This window comes from Pseudophryne corroboree, chromosome 1, assembly GCF_028390025.1.
Source record: "Pseudophryne corroboree isolate aPseCor3 chromosome 1, aPseCor3.hap2, whole genome shotgun sequence".
In the NCBI taxonomy this organism is placed as follows: Eukaryota; Metazoa; Chordata; class Amphibia; order Anura; family Myobatrachidae; genus Pseudophryne; species Pseudophryne corroboree.
In genome coordinates this window covers 595,562,706-595,587,092 of record NC_086444.1, presented here as the reverse complement: position 1 = coordinate 595,587,092, position 24,387 = coordinate 595,562,706, and the positions used below count along the sequence as shown (strand labels likewise).

At 44.0% G+C, this 24,387-nt stretch overlaps 1 protein-coding gene and 1 long non-coding RNA gene across 8 annotated transcripts in view; one reads left to right on the top strand and one right to left on the bottom strand.

Moving 5' to 3' along the window:
* The window catches only part of PALM2AKAP2 (PALM2 and AKAP2 fusion), a 761,359-nt gene that overhangs the window by 165,262 nt on the left and 571,710 nt on the right, over positions 1-24,387 (bottom strand). The gene's annotated exons all lie outside the window — the stretch shown is intronic.
* The window catches only part of LOC134900845 (uncharacterized), a 218,013-nt gene continuing 202,711 nt past the window's right edge, over positions 9,086-24,387 (top strand). The window contains exon 1 of the long non-coding RNA XR_010174353.1: positions 9,086-9,567. This is a non-coding gene — a long non-coding RNA (uncharacterized LOC134900845). The remainder of the gene's footprint in view (positions 9,568-24,387) is intronic.

The following is a 24,387-nucleotide window of genomic DNA, read 5'->3' as shown; positions in this document are numbered from 1 at the left end:
ATTATGCAAATTGTGATACACGGTATGGTACAGGTATATTGGGGTGGTTTATGAGTGGGACAAGTGTTTTTAGGGTTGCAGGTGGGAGTAATCTTTTTTTTTTTTTTTTACTTTTTTTATAGTGGCAAACATGTCCCAATATATATATATATATATATATATATATATATACATACACACAGTAATTATATCCATTTTTATATACCCCTAATTTAATTTGCTTTCTATAATTTTGTAACTTAAAAAAATGCATATACCAGCCATTTGAGCTACTTTAAGTACCCCACATATTTACTTTTTTTTATAACCACTTATACACTTCTATACTGTTATTTTATATTAGTTTGGCTTTTTTGGGGAACAGGTAGATTTCCACATTTTCACATTTTCTCTGGTTTTGCCATCAAGAATTATTTGCAATTGGATTTTTCAAAATAATGGGAGTACACTTACTGGCGAGAAACCATTTTCGTAGAATGAGATGCGCGAAAGGTTGATCCGCAATATGTGACCATGTTCTTGCAGACAATTGAATTCTTCCCATAGTATAATAAGAAATGCTAGTTTTCCCAGGATCCAGTGTTTCCCTTATTTAGTGGGTCTAGTGATTTATATTACTGTTACTACTGCTTGCCTGTTACTAAATTGCTTGGTAATTTACAGACTTTGTACGACAGTGTTTCTCATGACCACCACAATTTCCAGAATGCAGGCCAAGAAACTAACCAAAAGCTCCAGAGGTGCCAAGCAAAAGGTGAGGCTTTTGGCCCAATTCACACAGGAAAAACATTGAAATATAGTAACTGACTTCATTATATTACAAAATGTCTAGATAATAAAACATTATTAAGTGTGCGTTGTGAGTGTCCAGAGTCCGGGTAAAGATTTTTTCTTTTTTTGTTTAAGCCCCTGTGAGACTTGTAGACAGTGAAATACATCTCAGCAAGTCCTGATTAGGAGGAATGTCCCTCTCAGGGAGAGAAGGGTAGTTTAGGGTAGCCTAGTGCATACCACCTAATATTTTCTTCCAGAGTTTAAGGACATTGGGCACATGACAAAGGCACACTCACGCACAATCCTGTGATGCACACCATTGTAAGCATGACCAGTGCTCTCAGATCTGCTGGACTGACCCCAGCTGCTCTCTGACGTGTTCAGATTCCGCACATGCAGTGGTGAAAGCATGACCACCCTACCCTTTCCCCACCACAGACATTGCAGCCTGTGGGTGGGATGGCAGGACAGTGCCCAAAAAGTAGGATTGTCCCACCCAAATCAAGATCGTTGAGATACTGTATATACTAATGCTTCTAGAGGGGCATGCCTCCATGTGACAGTATGTCGACAAGTAATGTATTTCAACAGAGTACATGTCTCATCATGACTTGTGATATGGTCACATGTCGACAGCTAACCCTAACCCCTAAACCTAATGCTAATGTTGATATTTTCACTGTTGAGATGTCATATGTCAACAGTTTTCCGAATGATACATAATAACATCGGACTGTCTGGTGATCATCGGTATAGTGAATGCATTCCTTTCAACATTGTCAATGAATCATTTAGCTACTTTGCCCTGGCTGTTTTTCTTATTATGTGGATAAAACATAAATGGACTGTCAGCCAAATTCCTAAACAGAGACATTGCTACTAACACGTACATTAGTGTCTGACAGGGTGCAGCAGACACTCACTTCTGTATCGCCTGTTTTTAGCATTTGTATTTGTTCTGCTTTTGTCTTCTGGGAAGTTGCTCTGAAGTGACATATTACACCAAAGTTTGAAACTTTAAAAAAAACCATGGGGGCACTTTGATTGGAGCTGGGGAATTCCAATACACAGCTGCAAACTTTAAGCTAAAAGTAAAAGATTTTCTACCTCTTAAAAATACACTTAATTAACATGAGGTTTTATTTCAGTAATTTTTTTGTTGTTGTTTTTTTTTGCATTAAGCAATGTATAATGCTACAAAAAAAAGTAAATAAGGGAAATGATTTATTTTGCATCAAAGCTGTAATGGTCTGCAAATCCTGCTAGTCTTCATACATACTGTGCAGTCCACACTGTAGTACCAAAGCAACAGAGAGTAATGCAGACACATTCTGTAAATCTGTTGCTTCCATTCACCATCAAAACCTCATCAGCTTAGGTTTATGTTTCAATTAGGACTTAAAAGAACGTGCTTATTTCTATGTTCTTATATACACATAGCATAATTATCTATGTATATTAACATTTAAATTCACACAACACAAAAGTTACAACTTACTTTAAAAAAACCCATACTCTTCCTGTATTGTTACATGAAGTGACTATTTTTACTCTAATCAACATTAGATCTACATTAGCTTGGCAAGATGTTGACTGTAGGAAGACCAATTATTAAGGCAGAGTGATCTGTGAGCCTGGCTAGACATGGGGAGAGTGCAGTTCCATATGGAATAAGCAATATCCTCCATAATGCACCTAACTATGCAAATAAATAAGAAATAGGATCTCATCATGTAGCACTTGGTGTGTGTTCCAGATGTTTGCCAAAGCCTGTATGTCTATTAGGGCAAGACAGCAGAGGCACAGAAGTTTGAGCAGAAAGGGGGAAGGCCATTCCTAACAAAGCCATTTTTACTTGACAAGGGGACTTACATTTTACAGCTAGACAGAGCTGTTGATAATAGTTAAGACCAGGTGTAGATGCCAATATACGCTGTGGGCAGGGGTGTAGCGAGGGTGGCTCCAGTGTAGCTCAAGCTCCAGGCACCGGAAAAGTTAGAGGTTGTGCCACCTGCCCCCCCTCCTTCCGCATGCTATACCGTGGACCAGGCTTGGACTGGCCCACAGGGGTACAGGGGAAACCACCGGTGGGCCCCACTGCCTGGGGTCCCACCTCCTGCTTTAGAGATCAGGTTCTAGACTGTGCACTTGAATTATACATTATATATATGTTACCTCATACTGGACTATTCTGTATTTTCTACAGTGCATTGATGTTATTAATCTGTTATTAATCTGGTACATTATCATGCATGCAGCAGCTTCATTTACTGTATATATTTATGAAGGGCCCCAGACGTTGCACTCTCTAATGGTAAGGGTGTGTACACACGGTGAGATCCTTGCTATGCCCGATTTTCACTTGCGATTTCCCTTGAACTCCCCGAAGCCCCGCACCACCGATTTTGACTAACTTTTCTTGAGATATGGACTATGTGTGCTTACGATTTTGGCTTATGTGAGATTTTGGCTTATGTGAGATGTCATTGACATGTGAGATGAACTAGATAGTACACCGATCTAGCAAGGATTGACTTGCCTGCACAGTCAATCTTTTCTTGCGATGCTGACCTGACAGGACCGCGCATCGGGATCGAATCGGGATCGCAAGGTGACTTTCACTTTGCGATCTGCGTTAACTTTTCTTGCGATTTTGACTATATAGTCAAAATCGAAAGAAAATATCTCACCGTGTGTACACACCCTTAGTCAAACCAATGAGATGGCAGGCCACACCCCCTCAGCAGACTGTCCACACCCCTAAACATTGGCCCCTACCACTGCATTCCCCTGGTGGGCCCTACATGCCCTAGTCTACCACTGCAGTGGACCAGAGACTAGGTAGGCAACAGGGCAGGCCAGAGGCGACAGCAGGAGCCACTGACAGCCGGCACATGCCGGAGCTCTGCCCATCCTCTTTATATGTCTCACCGTCTGCTTGTAGCTGTGCAGCAGAGTTACTTCTGTCCTGCTAAACCACTTTCTGCTCTCGCTGCTGCAGCACCTCTTTCTGCCCCGGCTTCTGCAGTTGCTACAGCACCTCTCTCTACATTGATGCTGCAGCACCACTCTCTACCCCAGCTGCTGCTGCAGCACCTCTCTCTGCATTAGAAGCTGCAGAGTAACATGTATAAGCGGGTCTACTGTGCATAAAGTGTGTAAGTGGCTCTACTGTGGTGTAACGTGTACAAACGGCTCTACTGTGGTGTAACGTGTACAAACGGCTCTACTGTGGTGTAACATATATATATATATATATATATATATATGGCTCTACTGTGGTGTAACTTGTATAAACAGCTCTAATGTGGTGTAACGTGTATAAGCAGCTCAACTGTGGTGTAACGTGTATAAGCGGCTCTACTGTGGTGTAATGTATATATGTGTATATATGTGACTCTACTATGGTGTAACGTGTATAATCGGCTCCACTGTGGAATAACAGGTATAAGGGGCTCTACTGTGTGGCGTAACTTGTATAAGGGGTTCTACTGTGTGGCGTAACGTGTATAAGGGGCTCTACTGTATGGCATAAAGTGTAAAAGGGGCTATACTGTGTGGTGTAAAGTGTATAAGGGCTACTACTGTGTGGTGTAATGTGAATAACGGACACTACTGTGTGGAGTAATGTGAATAACGGACAATACTGTGCGGTGGAATATGAACAATGGACAATACTGTGCTGTGTAATCTGAATTGGTACTATTCTGTGGTCACACCCCTTCTACACGAAGCCACGCCCTTATATTTTTGTTTCTATTTTAAACATGGGGCACCCAAAGGAAACTTTCACCCTGAGCTCCACAAGGTCTAGAAACAGCTCTGTCACCAATTTAGGATTTTTAAATATTTTTTATTTTTAAATGTAACATGCACCCAATTCAATACAGGGGAGGGGGCGCCGAAACATACCCTTGCTTCGGGCACCATGGCACCTAGCTACACCTCTGGCTGTGGGGCTTTAAGTTGCTTCCAGTACGCGAGGACCCTCACCTGGTCCTCTGGCCAAGAAACCAGCTGTCTGAAGCCCACGTTGTTATGTGCTCCTGGTGCCGCTTGAGCCAGATGTGCCTGAAAATGCAAGGGTGATCATCTGGCACATAATGTAATGTACTAGAAAGGCACTCCGTTTTCAGCATGCACTATTTTTCCTTTGCCCTAGCCCTCTGGACCGGGCAAGGATACATTTTCATATCCCCTGCTGGAAAGCTGTACCTTTTATATTGTATATGTGTATATATGTGTGTGTCACACTTTTTTTGTGGGGTTTGGGTGTAGACCCTTATGGGCTGCCTTTTGGGGAGAGCTGAAGAATTTGTTCCCCAGGGCTGAGCTTCGGCCAAACCTGGGAGAAAGGGGCGACTCCATGCCTTGCGATGAAGGTAAGCTTGAAGACCCTTGCTTTTGGCTGTGAGGGCCATTGATTCAAGGGCTCCCTCCGAGCTTTGGCAAAGGGGGACCTGAAGATTCCCTTTCCCCTCATTGGGGCCTTTTGTCTCCAAGGGGATGGGGGGAAATGGGCCCTTCTTCTTGATAAGAGAGTCTGAAGATTCAAGTTCCTAGCACAGTTTTTGCACTGCACTGGGTGAACTGGAACACACAACTCGGGCTTCAAAAAATAAAAAAATAAAAAAATATATATAGTTATTCAGAGATGGCACCCAGTAGCTAACACCATAGGAACCACTGGCCTGACAAGAGAATCTGAATAAATAGTCCTTGAAAAGACATTGATTATTTTGTTAGAAAGCAATTACACTTTTGGGGACTAAATTACAAAAGGAAATAAATAGCCCCCTAACACTATCATGACACTACAGCTTAATATCACTTGTTGTTAAATCTGTCCCTATGTTTGTTAATTCTGGTATTGATCCATATACTGTTATTAATAGTAGGATTGATATAATTTGATTATTTATCTAGGAAAGTAATGCTATGCTATATTTACATATTTTATTCTACCACCTACAGTAATGAATGTGCAATCTCACCCACCCCATGTGTTCTAACTATAGAACAGTACCTGCTACAGAACAGATAACACTGATCAAACAAACAACTGCTGCTGTTCACTTCCAAAATTCAAACTTCAATGTATTAGTTGACAGTAAATGTATTTCCATAAATAAGCATACAGCATGGAATTCGAGCTGCATTTCAACATGCAAAACATAATTCTACTGTATTTAAATGGTAATTTAAATGAATGAACCTTTGGAACAAATTGGAAGTATTTAGGACTACCCTAGTTAAACCATTTGTATCAACTTCTGGTAGGTACAGACAGGCAGTGGTGCTATAATATCTCTATTGCTTTCTAGAAAATTATAGATAGAATCTGTTTGGTTGCTATGGGAGACATCACCACTTGTCTGCTATAGTAAATCTATTCCCCAAAGAATATATTTATTTATTTATTATTATATTAGTGTCTGTATAGGGTATATATGCAGTGAGAATCTCAGCGATGTTGCAAATCTGGGTTAGTGTTTGCTGGGAAGTGAGAGTTTGGAATTTCCTCCCAAACTTGGAAATGTGACAGTTCGCCCGCCATGTGCTCCAGAACATACTCTGTGTGAGTACTCCAGCTTCCTAGGAATGTGTTAGTTTTGTATTGTAAAAAAAATACTATATTATGTACATCCACTGCAGGATATGATTTTATCTGCTGGGAATTCATTATTTTCTTAGATGGGAATGCTGCTCAGGAACAGGATATCTGATAAATTGTTTACATCTGTGTAGAAAGCAGTACAGAAAATACAGTATATTCCCAAAATCACAAGGAGCAAAAAGATAACTGCTGCCACCACCATTAGTTCATATAGTTAATTAAGCATACAGCCTATGACAGAAGGAAAGTTCCCAGGACTAGGACAAAATTAGCACATACCGACAGCAAGCTTGATCTGATATAGGTTTCTCAGCCATACAAAGCAGTACAGAATATTACCAGCATATAATGGTTTTAAGCCCAGTACCCACGGGCCGACGCTGGAGAGATGTGTGCTGAGCGAACCGCTCAGCACACATCTCTCCTGCCGCTAAGCACAGCGCGATCTGTGCTGAGCGTGCGGGGGGAGACAGGGGGGCCGCTCATTTCACCCAGCGGGTGAAGTGAGCGACCTGCTAGATTGGCCTGCATGCAGGCCAATCTAGCAGCAGCGATAGCGATGTGCGGGGACGCGCATCGCTATCGCCGAGGGGGCTACACACGGAGCGATCATGCCGATATTCTAAGCAATCTAGTCAGATTGCTTAGAATATCGCTCCGTGAGTACCCCCCTTTAGATTATCACAGAACAGCATATTAGTAATAATGAGTTTACTTAATAACAGTATGTCAGGGGCAGGAATTTGTCTAAGCCCATGAGTGCAAGTGGGCCTATTTATCATGGGTGCCTTGTAGCCATGTACAGCCATGATACAACCACTGCTGCAGGGCTGGATCTAGCCACCTGGGAGGGGGGGCTTAAGACAAGGGGGCACAGGGGAAAGGTGGTATATATTACATTGTACATACCTCCCAACCCGACCCATTCCAGAAGGAATAAACTGCTCTCCAGCTGGACTTCCCTCTTAATATATGATTGGTGTCACACGTGTTGAACTATTTAATTGATTAGAAAGATATTTCAAGACAGGTGATTGCAATCATAACTTAAGAGGGAAGTCCAGGTAGAGAGCATTTTGTCCCTCCTGGAGATGGTCATGTTGAGAGGTATGGATTATGTATATTAAATGTAAACAAATGGTGTATATTAATTTTAATCTAATCGTTTGGGTACTGTTTATTGCCACCTACTTGAGAGGCAACAATTTTCTAAAGTTTTCTTGTAGTGGAACAAACACAACTTAAACAACAGTAAAAAAACACATAGAAAAATAAAATATATAATTTATCTTGTCACATGCAAGAATAGCAGCAGCCTCTGTACTACTTACACACTGGGACAGGACTCAGGAGGACTCTATTGGGGGTATTCAATTGTTTAAAAAGTCAGTTGAGTGTCTGTTTTTTCCTAATAGACAGTAAAAAACAGACACCCAACCGACTTTTCAAACAATTGAATTCCACCCTATGAGCGTCTCTCTAGACCCAAATGCTCTGATTAGATAACAGGTTACACAGGACACAGACACCCAGTTGGAAAGGAGAAGAAGCTGTGATCCCTGGGTCACTTACAGCTCTCCCCATTATTCTATCTCTCTTCTGGGCAGGAAGCTCCATCGGTGGATCATGAATCCTGATACTCTGTGTGTCTCTGCCTGCACTGCATACTGTCCTGCTCGCATTTTAGCTTCCTGGTTCTGCTGTTGCACAAGAGACAGAGCTAGTGATGTGAGTGTGTACTGACCGGGGGCCCCGCGACAGAGGGGGGCTTGAGGGGCCGTCTCCCCTGAGTCCCCCCTTAATCTGGCTATGCACAGCTGACTTCTTCCAGTAGTCTGAAATAAGCTCATCTAGACTTTATTTGGGCATGAGGAGTAACAATGCATTGCGTAATCTTTCAGAAGTAAACAGAAACAAAATCAGCATTCAAAGTGAATACAATAACTCTATTATTATTTCTTGAATTTGAATTCCAATGCTCTTCCTTGAGGTTTCTTATAATGAAGATGACGGTAATCCATTATGTATGATGATTTTGTGGTCAGAAATATTATTGTTACTTTTGTCCTTTGTGTTCCTGTCTCTTTTTGTTATACAGAAACTTTACAAAATATGCTCTGTGTTATATATCAAAACCAGGAATCATGTAGAGTACATACCCTGTTAGGGCAATAAAATACAATATCCTATTAAGGTAAAAAAAAAATCATTTTTCATAAGCATGTGTAAACTTCATCATGATGAAGCTATACACTGGTTAAACTGCACCAAACTATGGGGTCTATTCATGAAGCAGTGAAAAAAAGTGGAGAAGTGAGCCAGTGTAGAAGTTGCCCTTAGCAACTAATCAGTGTTGAGGTAACATTTATAACGTGTAGTCTATAAAATTATAAGTAGCAGCTGATTGGTTGCCATGGGCAACTTCTTCATTGGCTCACTTCTCCACACTTTTCACTGCTTCATGAATAGACAGAGAGTAGAACATAACAGACACCCACAGTATGAATTGCAAACAGGGCCGGATTGGCCATAGAAGCCGGTGGGAGTTTTCCCGGTGGGCCGATCGGTGTGCGGGGCCGCCTGTCATATGTTGGCCAGCCTCCCTTGGCTGCCTGTTATGCACAAAGGCCGTGACTGGGTGACGCGCCAAGGGGGGCGGGGCCACGGATGACAGTCGGCCCCGCACACCAATCCGATCTACTAGTACAGTTGCTATAATGAAGAGTCTCCGCCCACAAGGACGTATACGCACCCCAACGCCAGGCACGTCACGCACTTTGGAGAAGAGAGCATTGAGCAGGAGAGGTCAGGTCGCTCAGTTCCGCAGCCTGCACTGTGCTCCCCGGCCCGCAGCTACTCTGTGCTTTCATATAGCTTGCGGCCTGGGGGCACTGCAATGTGTGCTCCTGGCCGCTCTGAACTCTGACACCCATTCACTGTCCTCAAATGTGGTGTTTCAGGGCTGTAGCAGTTTGGACAGTGTCACAGAGCAGCCAGCCTTCTCTATATGCAGATGCAGTTCGGGATTGTTGTGGCCCCTCCTCTGGGACAAGCCAGCAATGAGCTGAGCTCCTATACTGGCTGGCCCCTCCTCTCCTGTGTCCCGACCTCCTCCCTTCGGACTCAGTTTTTCCTGGCCAGCATCCATCCTACTCCCTGCTTTCTACACTCACCAGGTAAACAAATGCTTGGGGGGTGTTGGTTATGTGCAGAAATGTAACAGTGCGACATACATTTGGGTGTGTGTATATTATATGTGTCTGTATGTGAGTGTGTGGGAAAAATACATGTGTAAGTGAGCATACAACTATGTGTGTGTGGGGTGCTAATACTTTATTAAATGTGTGTGTATGTGGACTATTATATGTGTGTGAGTTTAGAAATACGCCTTGGGGTGTGTTGGGGGATAAAGGTTATGTGTAAAAATGTGTCAGTGTGGGATATATATATATATATATATAGATAGATAGATAGATAGATAGATAGATATACACACACACACACACACACACACACACACACACACACACACACACACACACACACACATATATATATTTATGTATGTTAGTATTCCGGAGCCCGGCACTCAAAATAAGGGATGCAATGGCCACGATGCCCCCCACAGAGAATGAGGGGGGTAGGTTGGATCCGGTTGCGGCAGGTCCTGGCTTTGATGGTAGCAGCTTCAGTAGGTACGGGTGGTATGGTGGGGGGGAGTTGATGGTAGCAGTAGGATTCGGTCTGGTGGGCGAGAGGGGGTCCTAGCGTCTGGTCCGGTGGTCAGGGGGTCTTATTTATTAACAGTTTTTTATGTAGCGCAGCAAATTCTTTAGCGCTTTATAATTGATAAAACAAAACTGGGAAATAACAAACAGTCATAGAGGTAGGAAGGCCCTGCTCGCAAGCTTACAATCTGTAATCTATATAATAGGGGCTCATGTAAGTTGAATGTATTTGTGTGTTCTGTAAAATATTAATTTCTGTACTGCATAAGGACATAAAAAAAGACTTGTGTCCATAGGCAAATTTTTTCTCATCTTGCATTTATACTGTAGCTCAGCCGTGGCCAACCCGTGGCTCTCGTCTTTCGTTATTGAGCTGCGGCTCCTGCCGCCCACTCCCTGACACTGTAGCTCGTGACAGCAGAACCCCCCTGATGGAGAAACGGAGATAGCTTTATCTCCATCTCTACACTTACAGAGGATGGTCGCAGTGGCCATCCGTGAGCAGGGCAGCCTTCCCCTTCTCCTCCCCTGCCTGTTTTCAAGTTCTGACTGGGAGAGATTCTTGCCTGCCGTAATGTGTAAAATGGGGACTCTTGTCTGCCATAATGTGTAAAATGTTTCAGTGTTTCTCACCCCCAGTGTAACTGAAAATGGGGGTGTGACACATGGTCATGCTCCTACAAACGTCATATTGAAGGCGGGCGCACAAAAATGGGGCGTGGCCTCGTGCCAGTTATGATACCGGCTTTTTGGCTTGAATACAGATATTTTTTCGGCTCTTTGCCTCTGACTGGTTGGCCACCCCTGCTTTAGCTACGTATGCTTAGAGAGGCAGAATAGGGGTGGGTAGATGCCAATATGTTTTCTGAGAATACAGTAAAGGTGTGTTCATGAAAATGCAACAAAACAGTGCTGAAAAAAGAATATTTGTCTCTTGCTCAACCTATGCTTCAAAATATGATGATGTCTTAGCGTCAGGTCCGGTGGGGGTGTCAGTGGCGGTAGGTTGGGGAGAAGTTTTAGTGGCAATGGTATTCCTTGTTTTTAATAGAGCACGGGTTCTCAAACTCAGTCCTCAGGACTTCAAACGGTGCATGTTTTTCAGGTCTCCTCACAGAATCACAAGTGAAATAGTTAGCTCCACCTTATGAAATGTGGTAGTGAGTAATGAATACACCTGTGCACCTGCTAGGTGACCTCGATAACGTGAGCTGTTTGGGGTCCTGAGGACTAAGCTTGAGAACCACTGTAATAGAGTAAAGCATGTAGCTGTAATTGCTTTAAAATGTATTTAGTGAGTGTGCAGAAAATTAAATGTCACCCCAGTTTTAATTTCTTTAGTACTTCTGCTACAACATAATACTTTCTAAACTTTTTAATATGTTAGGTCCAGCTAATATGACATGCTCTGCCTTTTACTGGTGTAACTCCGCCTACATTACGTTTTGAAGTAGAAATCCCGCCTAATTTGCTATTGGTTCCGCCTACAGTTGATTTGGTGCTGCCCACATGAGGCCACTTCCATTAATTTTTCCAAGGCCACTTTTATTTCCCAATCCGCCCCTGATTGCAAAGTATGCAGTACATTTTAGGAGCATGCTCACACTGTGCCTTCATTACAAACTCCTCTTATCAGCAGAGGCGTATCTAGAGTAGGGCGAGTGGGGCACGTGCCCTGGGCGCCTTGGCAGGCCCAGTAGAGGGGGGTGCCGCCGGCGACCAGGGTATCATGCCCCACACGCCCCCGTCAAGCCGAAATGTGAGGGGAGGAGAGCGCAGCGTCTCTCCCTCCCCTCACCGCCGCTGCCAGCAGCGCTACGTGTGTCCAGTCTCCGGCGGCGTTAGCCAATCAGAGCTTGCGGACCGGCTCCTGATTGGCTGCCGGTCCGCGAGCTCTGATTGGCTAGCGAACCGGCGCCAGACAGCTGCCGGAGACCTGGAGCGGTGAGGGGAAGGAGAGGCGCTGCGCTCTCCTCCCCTCACATATCATCAACAATCGGTGAGTGACCGGGGGGGGGGGGGGGCGGCACAGCGGGGCATGTATCTGGCACTAAATGGGGCATGTAACTGGCACTGAGTGGGGCATGTAACTGGCACTGAGTGGGGGATGTATCTGGCACTGAGTGGGGCATGTATCTGGCACTGAGTGGGGCATGTAACTGGCACTGAGTAGGGCATGTAACTGGCACTGAGTGGGGCATGTGTCTGGCACAGTGGGGCATGTATCTGGCACTAAGTGGGGCATGTATCTGGCACTGTGGGGCATGTAACTGGCACTGTGGGGCATGTAACTGGCACTGTGGGGCAATGTAACTGGCACTGTGGGGCATGTATCTGGCACTGTGGGGCATGTATCTGGCACTGTGGGGCAATGTAACTGGCACTGTGGGGCAATGTAACTGGCACTGTGGGGCATTGTATCTGGCACTGTGGGGCATTGTATCTGGCACTGTGGGGCAATGTAACTGGCACTGTGGGGCAATTTATCTGCCACTGTGGGGCAAAGTATCTGGCACTGTGGGGCAAAGTATCTGGCACTGTGGGGCATTGTATCTGGCACTGTGGGGCATTGTATCTGGCACTGTGGGGCAATGTAACTGGCACTGTGGGGCATGTATCCGGCACTGTGGGGCATTGTATCTGGCACTGTGGGGCAATGTAGCTGGCACTGTGGGCCATATTCAGTGGCCACACCCCTTCTGTTGTGTGACAACGCCCATTTTTTCGCTGCGCGCGCCTTTGGCGCGCACACATGCTGCTTTTCGTGTTTTTTTTTTTTTTGGGAGGGGGGGGGGGGGGAGGCGCCATTATCCATCTTGCCCTGGGCTCCGAAAACCCTAGCTACGCCTCTGCTTATCAGTTAGCTAAACCATTCAGCTACTGTATATGCACAAGCATGTAGTGATGAACTTTTCAAGTTCTGTGGCTGCCAAGGATGAACACCACGACTAACCTGGCTATAGTGGCTGATCTACTTGTATTTGTGATGATTAATTGTGCTCAGTCTGGCTCAGATCCTTGCAAAATGCAGACCAAACTGTGTTTCATTCCAGAATCTTCATACTAGTGAATTAGGAATATTTAGTCATGTCACTTGGTCTTTGTAAGGCTGTGGACATTTGTTAGGATTTTGTCGTGGACATTTTTAAACATTTTTTTTTAAATGATTAGTAGTCATTTACCTTGATAATATATTGATATACACTTCCACTGTGGAGTAATACTGTAACTTCCATTTAGAGTGGATCATGCTCAGCAAAGAGTATAAGTTATGACAAAAAAAATGATTAGATTAATAAAAAGATGATATTTATAAGTTATAAATATCTTCTTTGCATTATTCCAATCATTTTTATAGTCAAAACTCTTGCAGTGTGACGTGTGAGGGCCTCCTCCTGCCTACCCTGACTGCACGTCACTGTTGTGCACATGGTATAATTATCTGTCCCTCCCACACATGTGTACACCATCAGCCATGGTTGTATTAAGAGAGGAGGGGCCCCACGTGCAATCTCCAATCAGGCCAACCTCCTCTCTCTCTTACTGGCTGCCGGGCAGTGCAGTGATTGTCACTATGGGAGACGGTGTCGGGTGCTAGTAGACTCTAGAATGGTGCTAGAGTCTACTGCGCATGCGAAGGACTTCAGGAAAATGGTGCGGCACCAATTTTCCCAGCGAATTCCATACTGAACATCCGAAAAACTCTGGGAAAATGGCCACAGTGCCATTTACTTGGTGATTTTGCATGGCTACAGTAGCAGACGCTTAACTTCAGAGAGGTAAGTACTGAAGAAATGGGTGCAGCATTTGCGGTGTGGGCCTCCATGGACCCAAGGAGCCCTAGTGCATCACACACACTGCACCAATTATAAATATGCCATTGCCATAAGCCCTCCAAGTATTACTCTATGCATGATGTCAACAGTCTCTAATTTCTGAGCACAGACCCAGATGATAATGTCCCTAATTTTCACTAATCACCAACTCGACAATAAAATTCAGACTTCCCCTTTACACCAGAGGTGCTGACAGCTGTTACGGACCCGGAAGGGCATGGCCAATGCAGGGAGGTGTGGCCAGCCTGCCTCCTTAGGAAATATTTAAAAAAACTATTTATGTGAGGCCCAGACCAGGGGGGAGCTGGGTGAGGAGCAGGGGTGTTAAGGATGATCGCTCCCCCCTCCACACAATATATGAGGGAGAGAGAGAGGACACTGCCCCTGCAGCTGCCTTTCTCCCAGCACAGCACACAGCAGCGTGTGTACATTGCTCTCTCTGCCTGCTGCCAATGTCTTCAACAGGGAAGGGGGGGGACCAAATCATTCACTCATATAAACCCCCCCCAATTTCTGAGTGTTTTTTTTTTTTTTTGGGGGGGGGGGGGGGGGAATCATCATTTAAGTGGTTATAGGGACAATCACTTACAAGGCAGAACCATGCTTGTAAATCATTGCCCCTTACAAAAAAAAGTCAGAGTTCGAACGGCATCCCGCACGGCTGCCGAACTCAGGCATAATTACATCGGACCAACATCTCCCCTCTCTGCACACCTTCAATCTCTCATCCTTCTCGCCCCCTCTTCTAAACTGACTCTTCAATCAGCACACTGTAATGGTAGAGTACAAGGGAAACCAGATCTTCAGCGTGGTAAGCATTGGAGACAAGAGGGGGGGGAACAGGGTACTATTTATCTGGGCCCAGGTCACTCCTCTGCTATACCTTCCCCTCCCCACTCCCTCCTGTTGCAGGCTGCGGCTGAGAAGTGACTACTGCTGCAGCAGCCACGCTCCCCAGCTCAACACTCACTATCTTCCTGCGTGATATGTGTGGGGTGAGCGATCACACTGGCACAACCCCCTCCCCCCTTCACCACCACTACCATGCTTCATGGCCAAACATAAAGTTTAATTTTATATTTTATAAGGAGGGAGCGGGATACGGTCATTAGGTCGACCACACTTAGGTTGACAGTCACTAGGTTGACCACTATTGGTTGACATGCATTAGGTCGACATGTACTAGGTCGACATGGAAAATGGTCAACATGCATTTTTCACATTTTTTTTTACTTTTTCATACTTTACGATTCACGTGGACTATGAATGGGAATAGTAACCTGTGCTGAAGACAATCAGCTCCTGCCATGTGTTCAGCTCGTAACTGTCATATGTTTCAAATATGACAGTTGGGAGCTGATTGGCCAAAGCACCATTTATCATATGCAAAGAGATTTATCATTCACAGCTAGTTTTATCACTCCTTGACTTCCCAAAAGTCCTGATTGGCTAGTACCAATCTGCAGACTTCTAAAGAGGCGCACCTTACACAAAAATGGCAAATTCTGACAGATCTGGGGATTGAGTAGATCAGGGGCATAGCTTATTTTCTCCCTATCTTGAATATTTAAATTTTGGGAGGTATGAAATAAGCTGCTTGGTGTTTGAATGCTACACACAAACAGCAGGCTGATATCAAAATGCAACAGCGCCCTTGTATCACAACATTTGTTGTCCAATGCCAAGCTGCAACTTTTTTTCCTAGCTTTAAAGGACCCTTCGTAGCAGGATGCAGTCAGTTTACAGGCTGTCGGGATCCTGACGTTCAGGAGACCGACGCCGGAATCCTAACACCCACCGATAAACCAACAGCTGGCATCCCAACACCATCCACGCCACCAACCAAGTGGGAATAAAACCTGTGGCGAGCAAAGCATGCCACTGTGCCTAAAGCGTGGTGAAAGCACTGAGCCCGCGAGGGGACTTTCTGCTGGAATTCTGACAGACGGGATGCCGCTGTCAGGATACTGACAGTTGGCAATCGTCTGTTGGGATATCGTATGTATCCCTTAGTAGCAACCATGCCTGATATTATATTATGAAACAATAATTAGAGCAATTAAAAAACTGAAAAAGATCTGACATTTTTTAATAATTAGACATAGGTCTTCTGTGATGGTACTTCTAACATTTAATAGTTCCAGCAACATATAAGCAGAGGCATTTGCACCCCATGCATAGGAATAGCATTTTGCGATGTGCCGAGAAGGTGCCCGACTGCCGATACGGGCGAGGGGAGGGGGGGATGGTGACGGGGGGAGTGAAGTTTTTTCACTCCCCCCGTCACCCAGCTCCATAGCACTGCATGCTAATATGGACAAGAGTCTCCATATTGGCATGCATGTTTAAACGAGCCAGCACCAACGATGAACGAGCGCGGGGCCGCACATCGTTCATCATTGGTGCCTACACACTGAAAGATATGAACGAGATCGTTCATATCTTTCAGTGGTATCGACCAGTGTGTAGGGCCCATTAAAAACAATAGTATGGGCATCAGGCTTACATCAGGTGTACAAGTGTGTATACTTTTGCATCACAATAGCATGTCAATGTAGGTCACATTACCCTATTTGTACACAATATAATAATGTAATGATGTTTCGGATTCACTAGAGAGAATAATATCTTCACAGTTTTTAATAAATGTGAAAGTCTATTTTCCATATAAATGTCAACAAATACAATCATCAAACATCTCTTTTAAAAATACATTGAGAATCTCCTTTTCTGCAGAAATCCACACAGAAGTGACAAATAAGTAATGCAAATAGATGGTCCTGAGCAGATATTTTAAAACTTTGAATGAAGTAGTATCAGTTGGAGAGATCAATACGCAGCCAATCAGAAAACAGCTATATAGTGTTGGATGTTATCATCCTTACATATCTCTGGAAGAGATACACTTCATAAAGCCAGCTACTGTACACATTAGACAACATGCAAACGATACAATGTCGCTCACGATTTCCCTTGGACTCCCTGGAACTCCCGGACAAATGATGATGGGGCTAATTCAGACCTGATCGCTGCTGTGCGTTTTCACACAGCAGCAATCAGGTCCGAACTGCGCATGCGCCGGCGGCTGTCCCAGCCCTGCGATCGCCTCTGCCTGATTGACAGGCAGAAGCGGTCGCTGGGTGGGAGGGGGCGGGACGGCGGCATTTGGACGCCGTTTACGGGGCACCGTCTGGACAGCGCAGGCATGCCCGGACCGTTGGACACTGCACGATTTGCTCCTAGTCATTAGTGATATTTTCAAAATTGAGCTGCATGTGCAGACGAATGAGAGCGTCACTAGTGACCCGTGGGGGTGCGCATCACTAGCGATATAGTGCGTACACACAATGATTTAAACTATTTGAAATGTTTATGAGAAACCACACAAATTGCTGTATACCTAACTGCAGAATAGGTACATAGCCTTTACTAGTTACACTGCACAAATCATAAATTAACATTTATGCTTGTATCAAGTCATCAGTCACTCATGAACTAACCTAACACATAGAGTGGGTGAGGGCCCTCAGCTCACTTCTTGGCACTAGGAAGGGGACTGAATGACTGACCAAGGAAGGCCTGCACATGAACCTTTTTGAGTACATAGGCTGCCTGCTGAACAACACTGATGCAAATTCATAGTTACAGTATATGCTTGTCTGAACTAAGTATCCAATTTACAAACTCATTAAAAGATTTTACAGTTGTAAACAAAGTAAAAAAGCAAGCAAACCTGTAAGCAATTAATTGCTAGGCAAATGTTATCTGCTGTGACTTACAATGTGGTATGAAGAGCGCAAAGTCAGAACTACTAATTACTCTTTTATTATCATCTTGATTTATTTATAAGGCACTACAAACTCTGCAATACCGGACTGTCAGCATACAAGTTCTAGCAAGCAAACTAGAGATTGAATATAATAACATAATCAGTAGATAAGAGGTAGACAAAGGAGATGCGGTACCAGTAATACAAATACATATAAACATAAAAGCATAACAAGTACACACAAGATATACAAAGGAATGCAGAGACAAGACAGTGGGTATAAAGGGTCATGCCAGTGAGAGATTACAGTATAGTGTTTTAGATTAACCCTGGTACAATCAAAGGGTACCATTGCCATCCCACTTTATGATGTAATAAAAAAGAAATAAATTCCAGTTACTGAAGGGTTAAACATGTACTTATTCCACTGTTACAGTACATACATCATTAAAGTTAGCCACTGGTGTTTTCATCCTGAGCAAGTCAATAAATACCATGCTATGCAATACAACTGCAGTTTCTAAAAATATGTCCTTCAATCACCCTCTGTAGACCTGGGATGTGGATGTACATTTTCCTTCTGAGACAGTTTCCACCACTGAGCATCTATTACATGACACTGCTGGATTCTACAGCCTGCAATAATCTCACAGCATCACAGCCAAACTTAGCAACCGTAATAAAAAGCAGATAAAATCAAGATATTGTTATTTTGCCATACTACTCAAATGCTCTGAATCATACACAATATGTCATCCTCTATAACCATCAGCATAGGAAAAGTCAAGGCTGTCTCTGCAAGCCCCTAGTGAAAGTTTGAATAAACAGTGCTATTGCCTGTAAGTGCCACTTGCATGTTCAAAGATACAATTGCCTATACTTACAGCTTCTGTATGTAACATCTGATTTGTTCTTACAGTCACAGTTATCCTTGTCTTTTGGTGTTCCCGCATCCCAAATCTATCTGACCTCAGCAGTCTAGTTTTGGTACATGCAACTGCAGATGCTGCAGGAGGATTGCTGCATTCTGCTATAAGTACTGTACCTTAGTCTTCGCTGTGCCCTCTGACGCCAATGGAATGTTCGCCTTCTCTTGGTATCTCTTAAAACGTGATAATTATCCCCTATTAAAGTGATCAGAAAACAACTCAAGAACTACAGCAGCAGGCAGCACTTCACTTTATGTTGTTCCAACACCTCCAGCCACACAGAGTTATTTGGTTGCAGCCCATCATCGGTGGGTGTGGATGCTGCTCTGGACAGTGCGTGTGGGCATAGGCAGCAGCAGTGACTGTGACTGCTATGACATTGAGCTTCCCTGTCTCTAGACGACCTCTTTACTAACTAATAAATAAATGAATGGGCTAGCTAGAGGTTTCTCATTCACATTCTGGTGCAATCAAGCTGTGTGATCCAAAGTAGAGGGGGGGGGGGGGGGGGGGGTGTACACTGTGGGATAAGATCCAAGGCTGCTCATATTACAAGAAGCTTTCCATTCTGAGCATTACTGCATTGTACTGCTATTATATCAGATACAGCAATCAGACAGTGAAGAGCAAAACAAGGGCTATTAACATTCAGCATGGGTTGTAGTTTCATGGTTTTGGAATCTTACATAGACAAAACACAATAGGCGTGCATTTTTGTCCTTCCTAATGCCATGTATTATTTTCCAATCTGTTCTGAAATTCACCATTGCACAACTTTACTTATAAATACAGATATGTAAAAGTTCTCCTACTGTACCTAATAAATAATGCTTTTCTAAATGATAATTTGTCGGTTAGCTTACATATAAAATACATATTTTAAGCTCCTCTGTAGTATTAGGGGTTAACTGTGCTCCAGAGCTGGGGCAGCTCTGAGTAATACAGGCTGGGTATCTGATGCAGTCATGTGAAATGGAAAGTACAGTCTGTATCACATCTGATTTTGCATATCTGGACATATCATCTCTCTTACTCACCCAGCCTTAAAATGTGATAATTTGAATTTCCAAATGACACGAAACTGATTTTACATTCCCATTATGTACTCATTTAAAATGGACCCCCCCCCCCCCCCCAAGATTCAGTAAAAGAATAGATTGTCAACCATGTAGACTATCATCCATGTAGGTAACTATCGACCTCATAGGTTCTTAGACCCCAAAAAGTGGATGTTTTCCAGGTCTCCTAACACGATCACAAGTGACATAATTAACTCCACCTATGGATCTTTTCAAATGTGTCAGTGAGTAATGAATACACCTGTGCACCTGCTGGCGACCTGGGGAACATGAACCGTTGGGGTCCTGAGGTGTGAGTTTGAGAACCTATGGCCTACCTCATCATAACCAAGGTGAGTGAGGTCTAGGAGATAGAGACAGTGTCAGGGAGAGAGAGACACAGTGTCAGGGACAGAGCGACAGTGTCAGGAAGAAAGAGAGAGACAGTGTCAGTGAGAGGGAGAAAGAGAGAGACACAGTGTCAAGGAGAGAGGGGGAGAGAAATACAGTGTCAGGAAGAGATAGAGGGGGAGAGAGACAATGTTAGGAAGAGAGAGAGATGGTTTCATGGAAAAAGAGGGGATGAGATAAAGAGAGAGAGAGAGAGGAGCGAAAGAGAAGGTGTCAGGGGAGGGAGAAAGGGATGAGAGGCTAGAGAGAGAGAGAGGGTATCTGGAAGTGAGAGAGAGTATCAGGGAAGGAGGAAGAGAGAGAGAGGGGAGCAAAACAGAGTGAGAAAGAGATCGCACCGGCGATCGCAAGAAGATTGACAGGAAGAGGCCGTTTGTGGGTGTCAACTGACCGTTTTTAAGGAGTGTCCGAAGAAACGCAGGCGTGTCCAGCCATTTTAAGGGAGGGTTCCAGGCCGGATCATCGTAGGCTGAGTAAGTCTTGATCTGTGCAGAGACTGTAGTAGTGCTATATGTGGGAAAAAATGCACACTTGGCAATGTTGATGGTGCGATGCCTCCTGTAGAAGAGAGGCTGATAATATCGGGTAGTATCAGCTTCTGAGGAAATTTTCTTGTATGAAGAAACGCATCAAACATTATACCGTGGATCTTTTCCAATCTTTGGTTCACACTCATTCGCACATACCTATAGTTGCTCCACTATACAGTGACTGGAGATTGGACCTCCCTCATAGCAGTATACTCACCGGTGTTAATCAGCAAGCCATCTGTTGCTAAGAGCCAATATCCAGGCCTTATGGTCAAATCTGACAGCTTCTCAGTGGATCGCAGAATCGGCTCCTTTGAAGATCATCCCATCAGCAACATTAAACCTGATTTTGAGTCAGCCGGTTCATGGCCGAATCCCTCTTTGCATGAATTGGGCATTTCTGGATGGCAATACTGTGGCCGTATGCAGGAGATCCATCTTGTGGGAGTGTCATAAGTATGTAGCTATAATTCCGTGCATATATAAGAGTCACACGTATAGCCAGTTTATGCCAGAATTCTTGCACCTAGCATAGGGCAGGTACAAGTGAGCATACTAAAGATGTTGGTTGCTGTGGACGGACAAACAGCGTGTGATGCAGCTACCTGCTTGAAGGCGTACAGATCCTCGCTTTAATCCTATGGATAGTTGCAGTAGTATAAGGTAGTAAATCTGTCACCTTGCATCTGACTCAGAATCAGACACCTAATATTGTCAGTTTTAATGGTTGTAGGCAAGTGATCTGGCACGACTTGTTTCACGTGTTTATTTTATTAGTGCTCCGGTCAATCACTAGGTTTAGTTTGCAGGGGTAACCTTTTTGGGCTCTTCATAGTATGGTTGGTGCTGAATGAGATCAGCTCTTAGTGATTGGAATCAAAGTACCCAAACAGTATTTTGCACCAATTCTGATGCTAAGAGTGCTCTATCTGCAGCTTCTATGGACATTGTGTAAGATAAGTACAAATTATGAAATTCTCCATGGCTTCAGAATCCATGAAGACCTTGGTGTATATGGAGCAAGTCCCCTAGTAAACATCAATGGACAACTTAAATCATGGAAACAAATGTGGTGGAAGAACTACATCAGTTGTTTCCTGATGACTCAGACCCATCCAATTCTGGACATTCTGTGCTTCAACAGCCACGATAAAGACAATTCTTGTACCAGGGCAAAGCAAGCCTTCCGAGTTGCATCAGCTCTTTGAAGAGCTGAGCTGGCAAGTACGGCTCATCAGTGAGCTGTTAGGAGATGGTGAGTAGCTGTCTTTTACCACTGAAGCAGATGCTCTTTAACGTGAATATGGAGCCAAATATGACATGATGATTAGTCCCTCCATGGAGGTGGCAAGGTCCCAGCCAAAGATGCTCATTTTAAATAGAGGCAGCCATCCCTCTCTGAAAGGAGGTGCACAGCGACTCATCATTCCACCTACACTCTGGTTCAGTCAGTGGCAATAACACATAAGAACCATGTTGCGGATACAGTGATGGTGCGACCCGGAAAGTCAAAGATCAGGATCAATATGGCCACAAAAGCCTAGCCTGTGAGCAGAAAGATGACAGTTGACAGATGTAGTCCGAACTACATGTGAATCCGTGTCATGAATTCCCCTTAAGATTTGTCAACTATTTCCTGGGTATAGAGATTATACTCATGAAAATAAATATCAGGGGCTGGATGTAATGCATTACATCTGGCCCCAGATCTTGTCATCAGTGGTTGTGTACTGTATGTTGACCAATAACTCATAAGGGACATCAGGATGAGCTGTGTTATAAAGCATCACATGGCAGTTCTCCCCCTACATGTCAGTGCACAGCCAAAAGGTCACAATGCTGGTTGGTGGCAGCAGAGAATTGCTTTGCTGGGGGAGCTATCACACCTGACCAAGCCACAGGTCAGGAGGGACACAGTTGAACTGGAGAAGGGAGAAACATGAGTGATGAAGCTAAAGTCAATAATTAGGTAAACAAAACAAGTCTCTGAAACACCAAGAAAGAAACAAAATTCTACTTTGCTCATGCACAGGTTGCTAGCAGTGAGGAGCAAGCCCCGTAGGAGACAGCAATGAACAGCTTAAATCAGCTTTTAAATGCTGCGTAACATGTCTCTAGTACTAATGGACTTGACCTTTGGCAAAGTGCTGTCACTTGTTGTCTGTAGATGGCATTGCAGTGGATCTTCAAGTTTCAGTTGTCAGTGTTAACAATGCACTGCTTCCTGTCATCTGTAGCTGATATTGCAGAAGAACCTCACACTCAGCAGGCTATTGAAAGGCCTTGATGTGGCATCAGAATGACGTGTGAATGCTGGTAAACACAGGTACTATATCACACAGGTTGCTGCTCTTAACACAAGTTTTCATGGTTTGAAATAAAATATATACTCTAATATTATGTTTTGGAATTGATAAAAAAAAATTATACCACCTCTGTGTCCTAGTCCTCCTCTTAAAAATATTACAAAATATAAAAAATAAATATAAAAAAGCCCCACCCACCCCAACACAATAAGAAGCCTACCAATTATTTATGCCCCGCATCACATCAGCCACACATTTGTCCCAAAATGCCCCTACATTTACCTTATACTTTCCACATGCCAGTCATAACCCATTCCTTCCAAAATTCCCCAGATCTCACAATAACTCCAACAGGTCCCACATGTCCTAAGATTCTAAATGTGCTTAAAAAAGAATATTCAGCTTCACCACATGCAACTATTGTTCCCAAATAAAATATGCATTTTCTTACTGTACACATGCCACACATTTTCATATGTACAGGTCTGGTGCTGTTTGCAGCTTTTTCTGGGAGACAAACAGGTTATAAGCACTAGCGTTACAGTGGCCGTTTTAATCAATTAAGGGAGCTATCTCTGCCGGCTGCTAGATTGACTGCCCAGTACCAACTCTCCTTGCCCACAGCCCATTTACTACGAGAAACGAGGTACATCAAGGGAATTACAAGTTTAGGTTTGTTTCCTCACATTGAACATGGTCAACCATTGGTTATCTAAACATTTTCTAGCCTACATTAGCTAAAGTTTGAGAATTCATCAGAAGTTTTTCGAACATCAGAACTGATTTGACTAATTGACTAATCTTGTTTCATTTCTCTGGCTCATTCTGTCCCTCATGACTGATATTCCTAACATCATTATTGGTGATTTTAGTATAGATGTTGACAGAGACAATTCTGGTACCAAGGCCCTCATTCCGAGTTGATCGGTCGCAAGGCGAATTTAGCAGAGTTACACACGCTAAGCCTACGCCTACTGGGAGTGTATCTTAGCATCCTAAAATTGCGACCGATGTATTCGCATTATTGCGATCACAAACTACTTAGCAGTTTTAGAGTAGCTCCACACTTACTCTGCCTGTGCGATCAGTTCAGTGCTTGTCGTTCCTGGATTGACGTCAGAAACACACCCAGCGTTCGCTCAGACACTCCCCCGTTTCTCCGGCCACTCCTGCGTTTTTTCCGGAAACGGTAGCGTTTTCATCCACACGCCCCTAAAACGCCGTGTTTCCGCCCAGTAACACCCATTTCCTGTCAATCACACTACGATCGCCGGAGCGAAGAAAAAGCCGTGAGTAAAAATACTATCTTCATAGCAAAGTTACTTGGCGCAGTCGCAGTGCGACTATTGCGCATGCGCACTAAGCGAAAATTCACTGCGATGCGATGAAAAATAACGAGCGATCAACTCGGAATGAGGGCCCAAGCTCT